The sequence below is a fragment of the Sebastes umbrosus genome, chromosome 3 (genome assembly GCF_015220745.1).
Source record: "Sebastes umbrosus isolate fSebUmb1 chromosome 3, fSebUmb1.pri, whole genome shotgun sequence".
Taxonomy (NCBI): domain Eukaryota; kingdom Metazoa; phylum Chordata; class Actinopteri; order Perciformes; family Sebastidae; genus Sebastes; species Sebastes umbrosus.
The window spans coordinates 7,438,594-7,445,295 of NC_051271.1; positions in this window are offsets into that span (position 1 = coordinate 7,438,594).

Genomic DNA, 6,702 nt, shown 5'->3' on the forward strand with positions numbered 1-6,702 from the left:
GCTGTGACGCTGTTTTGGTTTGTTTTCGGGGGCTGGACCGGAGCTGTTGTACTGGAGTTTGGTCTTTTTTTTTATTCTGTTATCTCAGACTTGTCTCAGTCACTAGTGTTTTACAGTCTTTGGTCTCAACAGAGTGCAGTTCTTTGCTTTATTTATTTATTTTTTTGGTCCCTCTACACCCAGTCAGATATAAACTTTTTATAGTTTACGTTGTGCTGTTTTGTTTTTAAAACAGCTCAATACAAGATTGGGAGCATTTCTATTGCATCTCAACGGCTCTCGACATAGCGGACATCGAACCAGCGGCTTGCAGCTTAAGGTGCAAACAATAGCGAACCGAAGGGTGGGGGCAACCCTTCACCGTTGTTATCAGCTGTAACCGTCGTTTGAGAGCAGTGCAGAGCGGCGGCTGTGAGCTAGCCAGCTCTGGCACACTCACTACTGCTTTATTAATACTCTCAAATTTAGAACCTTTATTTAGATTATATTATTAAAAAATCCTAGAGTTATAATCATGATTTTTAGAAAATATTGCAACATTTAGGGAAATTTCAGTTGTTTACGGTAGAGCTGCATCAATTAATCAACAGAGAAATAATTGCAACTATTTTCATAATTGACCAATTTTTCAAGCAAAAAAATGCTAAGATTTCTGGCTTTTCTTTATTTTTTACAATTGTACATTTTTGGTCGGACAATACAAAACATGACTTTTTAAAGATAACTTTTGATGGACTTTATTTAGTGTGTTTTTTCTAAGATACAATATAGTGATGTGTTTTACTCTTTATGGCATACTAGAAAGTGGCTTTTTTCACTTATGTCATACTATAGTATAATATTTTTTAACTACTTTTTAAGGCAATTTACTTATGGAATGATATACTGTAACTTTGTAATGGCTATGGCAACCTGTACTGACTTTTATGACATACTATGCTTTGCCTTTTTTTGAAGTACTATACTTTGAAGTTTTTATGACTTTTTGACATACTATGAAATGACATTTTTCGACATACTATACAGACTTTTTTCAACTGACAATACTATGACTTTTTGACATACTATACTATGACATTTACTCTGACTTTTTTCAACATGCTATACTGACTTTTTCCGATATACTATACCAATACTTTTTTAATTTTTTGACCTACTATGACTATGACTATTTTTATTTTTCAACATGCTATACTATGACTATTTTTTCGACATACTACAATATGACTTTTTTTCGACATACTATATGACTTTTTTCATCAGATGTTTTGACATACTATGACTTTTTTCATGACATTTTTCAACATACTATACTATGACTTTTTTTTTCATAAAAATGTTCAGCATGCTACACTGACTTTTTTTAATAAAAGATTTCGACATACTATACTATGAAATTTTTTCATTAAATTTTTCGATATACTATGACTTTTTTTCATAAAACTTCAGCATGCTACACTGACCTTTTTTTCATAAAAAATTTCGACATACTATACTATGAAATTTTTTTCCAAGTTTTTGAAAGAACGTCATAGTATATTATATACTATGGTTTTTTTAATAACATTTTTCACCATACTATACTGACATTTTTTCATTCAATTTTTCGATATACTATACTATGACTTAATTTTATGAAATTTTTGAACATACTATACTATGACTTTTTTTATGAAATTCTTTCGACATACGACATTTTTTCATCAAATGTTTTGACATACTATATAAAAAAATTTCATGACATTTTTCGACATACTATACTATGACTTTTTTCATGAAAATGTCATGACATACTATATTGTTTTTTCATGAAATTTTTCGACATATACTATAATGTTTTTCATGACATTTTTCAACATACTATACTATGATCTGGTAGGGCTTACCTCTACGCACAGCCTCGGTTCTGGAACCGTACTCTTGGATAGGGGTTGGACTCTATTCTTCTCTGGAGTTGCCCATGGTGTGAGGCGCCGGGTGGGTGTGGGGATACTCACAAATCCCCGGCTGAGTGCCGCTACGTTGGAGTTTACCCCGGTGGACGAGAGGGTCGCCTCCCTACGCCTTCGGGTTATGGGGGGGAAAACTCTGACTGTTGTTTGTGCGTATGCACCAAACAGCAGTTCGGAGTATTCGGCCTTCTTGGAGACCCTGAATGGAGTCCTGTATGGGGCTCCAGTAGGGGACTCCATAGTTCTCCTGGGAGACTTCAACGCGCACGTGGGCAACGATGGAGACACCTGGAGTGGCGTGATTGGGAGGAACGGCCTCCCTGATCTAAACCCGAGTGGTCGTTTGTTGTTGGACTTCTGTGCTAGTCATGGATTGTCCATAACGAACACCATGTTCGAACATAAGGATGCTCATAAGTGTACGTGGTACCAGAGCACCCTAGGCCGAAGGTCGATGATCGATTTTGTAATCGTATCATCTGATCTGAGGCCGCATGTTTTGGACACTCGGGTGAAGAGAGGGGCGGAGCTGTCAACTGATCACCATCTGGTGGTGAGTTGGGTCAGAGGGTGGGGGAAGACTCTGGACAGACCTGGTAAGCCCAAACGCGTAGTGAGGGTGAACTGGGAACGTCTGGAGGAGGCCCCTGTCCGAGAGATCTTCAACTCACACCTCCGGCGGAGCTTTTCTGGCATCCCTGTGGAGGTTGGGGGCATTGAACCCGAGTGGACGATGTTCAAAGCTTCCATTGCTGAAGCTGCGGCGGTGAGCTGTGGTTTTAAGGTCTTAGGTGCCTCAAGGGGCGGCAACCCTCGAACACCGTGGTGGACACCGGTGGTCAGGGAAGCCGTCCGACTGAAGAAGGAGGCCTTCCGGGATATGTTATCTCGGAGGTCTCCGGAGGCAGTTGCAGGGTACCGACGGGCCCGAAGAGCAGCAGCCACTGCCGTGACGGAGGCAAAGCAGCGGGTGTGGGAGGAGTTCGGAGCAGCCATGGAGAAGGACTTTCGGTCGGCACCAAAGTGCTTCTGGAAAACCATCCGGCACCTTAGGAGGGGGAAACGGGGAACCATCCAAGCTGTGTACAGTAAGGATGGGACACTGTTGACCTCAACTGAGGAGGTAATCGGGCGGTGGAAGGAGCACTTTGAGGAACTTCTGAATCCGACCAATACGCCCTCTATGGTAGAGGCAGAGCTGGAAGCTGATGGGGGACCATCATCAATTACCCTGGTGGAAGTCACTGAGGTAGTCAAACAACTCCACAATGGCAAAGCCCCGGGGGTGGATGAAATCCGCCCAGAAATGCTGAAGGCTCTGGGTGGGGAGGGGCTGTCTTGGATGACACGTCTCTTCAACACCGCGTGGAAGTCGGTGACAGTGCCTAAGGAGTGGCAGACCGGGGTGGTGGTCCCCCTTTTCAAAAAGGGGGACCAGAGAGTGTGTGCCAATTACAGGGGTATCACACTGCTCAGCCTCCCTGGTAAAGTCTACTCCAAGGTGCTGGAAAGGAGGGTTCGGCCGATAGTCGAACCTCAGATCGAAGAGGAACAATGCGGATTCCGTCCTGGCCGTGGAACAACAGACCAGCTCTTCACTCTCGCAAGGATCCTGGAGGGGGCCTGGGAGTATGCCCATCCAGTCTACATGTGTTTTGTGGACTTGGAGAAGGCATATGACCGGGTCCCCCGGGAGATACTGTGGGGGGTGCTGCGGGAGTATGGGGTGAGGGGGGCACTTCTCAGGGCCATCCAATCCCTGTACGCCCAAAGCGAGAGCTGTGTTCGGATCCTCGGCAGTAAGTCGGACTCGTTTCCGGTGGAGGTTGGCCTCCGCCAGGGCTGCGCTTTGTCACCAATCCTGTTCATGATATTCATGGACAGGATATCGAGGCGTAGTCGGGTGGAGGAGGGTTTGCAGATCGGTGTGCTGAGGATCTCATCGCTGCTTTTTGCAGATGATGTGGTCCTGTTGGCATCATCGGTCTGCGAACTCCAGCACTCACTGGATCGGTTCGCAGCCGAGTGTGACGCAGTCGGGATGAGAATCAGCACCTCTAAATCTGAGGCCATGGTTCTCAGCAGGAAACCGATGGATTGCCTACTCCGGGTAGGGAATGAGTCCTTACCCCAAGTGAAGGAGTTTAAGTATCTCGGGGTCTTGTTCGCGAGTGAGGGGACGATGGAACGTGAGATTGGTCGGAGAATCGGAGCAGCGGGGACGGTATTGCATTTGCTTTACCGCACCGTTGTGACGAAAAGAGAGCTGAGCCGGAAGGCAAAGCTCTCGATCTACCGGTCAATCTTCGTTCCTACTCTCACCTATGGTCATGAGGGTTGGGTCATGACCGCAAGAACGAGGTCGCGGGTGCAAGCGGCCGAAATGGGTTTCCTCAGGAGGGTGGCTGGCGTCTCCCTTAGAGATAGGGTAAGAAGCTCAGTCATCCGTGAGGGACTCGGAGTAGAGTCCTTGCTCCTTTGCGTCGAAAGGAGCCAGTTGAGGTGGTTCGGGCATCTAGCACGGATGCCTCCTGGGCGCCTCCCTTGGGAGGTGTTCCAGGCACGACCAGCTGGGAGGAGACCACGGGGAAGACCCAGGACTAGGTGGAGAGATTATATCTCTACTCTGGCCTGGGAACGCCTCGGGATCCCCCAGTCAGAGCTGGTTAATGTGGCCCGGGAAAGGGAAGTTTGGGGTCCCCTGCTGGAGCTGTTGCCCCCGCGACCCGATCCCGGATAAGCGGTTGAAGATGGATGGATGGATGGACCATACTATACTGACATTTTTTCATTAAATTTTTCGATATACTATACTATGACTTAATTTTATGAAATTTTTGAACATACTATACTATGACTTTTTTTATGAAATTCTTTCGACATACTATGACATTTTTTCATCAAATGTTTTGACATACTATACTATAAAAAAATTTCAGGACATTTTTCGACATACTATACTATGACTTTTTTCATGAAAATGTCATGATACTGACTTTTTCATAAAATTTTTCGACATATACTATCAATTTTTTTCATAAAAATTTCAACATTCTATAGACTTTTTCATGAAAATGTCATGACATACTATATTGTTTTTTCATGAAATTTTTCGACATACTATACTATGACGTTTTTTCATTTTTATGACTTTATTCTTATAATATTAAAATTTTTTTCTCGTAATATTATGACTTTATTCTAGAATTCTCAGATTTTTTTTCACCCTGAATGTGGCACTAATACTCCGTCGTAGACAGACAGACAGACACAGACAGACAGACAGACAGACAGACAGACAGACGGACAGACAGACAAACAGAGAAATTGAGAAAGAAACAAGTTTGTCTGAAGAAAAAGAAAAGTCTAGAAGAGCCATTGTGAAAACCACCTGTTGTTTAATTTCATAATTGACACACAAAAATAATCTACAAAAGACCAAATTAATTAACCAGTTAACCACGAAATGTCATTTTTATCCTCCCCGACCCCCAAAGAAAGCACAATTTATAAGATGTCACCCACTGCTCCAGTCACACGACTTCACAATGACATCCTGACGGACCACACGTTGACACTCATGGGTTTACATTTTGGAGGGGGGAAATGTAAGAATAATCACACACACGCTGACCAGCAACACCCCATCTAAGTGAGCTACAGAACAATCTTTGGCGCCATTCTCGGTGCCGCCGGTCAGTCAGACACACATGGAGGAGGAACTAGTCGGGCGAGAGAGACTCAGGAAGAACGGTTTTGTTAACAGAGGTATTCAGCAGAGGGAAGGTATCTCTACAGGTGTGTTCAGACAGACAGCAAAGCCCATTTTAGCCTCAATTTGAGCTTTTATGTTTATTTGCCCCAAACAGCCAATGTACCGACAGTACAGACGTTAGCTATAAGCTAGCTAGAAACGGACGCACCAGTCGTTTCTGTGGGAGTGTGACTGTTGGTGACTTCAAATGGGGGTTGTGTTTACCGTGTTCACGAGAAGAGTCCAAATGAACGCCCCCCTCTTGCGGTATTCACGACCTCGTAAGTGGAAAGTTTCTGAAAGCTCAGAGTTCACGAGTTGTGACGTGTTTGTTGAAGTTGTCAGAAATGGCGGAGGGCGTGGAAGTACATTTTTGGGTGAATAATAAGTGATTACATTGTAATTTTAGTCATATATTGTTTTTCTTCATAATTTTATATGTCTGAGGAAAATGTTGATATTCCCAACGAACTCATCTTTTTCCATCATTATGCCTTTGCATTTCCTGCATTATGTTACCCGCTTGCTAAATTGTTAGCCTCTGTGGCTTCTAGACGCCGACAGTAACGTAGCGGTGTTCTCACGACTTAACCACGTGAACGCCAAGCATATCGCGTACACGACTTCCCGTGTTGTAAACACGAGCTCACGAGTTTCACTTGAAGGCACCGTGTGTGTCTGTGTTCAGCTCGACTTCTGAACTCACCAGAAACTCTTTTTGTTATTTTCTCGCATCTCTTTTTTCTTCCCGTCTCTGTACTTTTATAAAGTAGATTCATAAAGCTGCAGGAGCTGCATTCAGACAATGCCAGCAGAATAGGAAGAAAGAGAAAAAAAACCCCGTTGTTCCGAGTTTGGAGTGTTCACACATCATTCCAAGATAGTTAGCCCCACTGCTAACCTTATAGCCACACTTCTTTTGTTGTGTCATGCATTTGTAGCAGTTCATTATTAGCTTATTTGATTGTTTTATTGTTACTGCTGGATTTTGTTTCG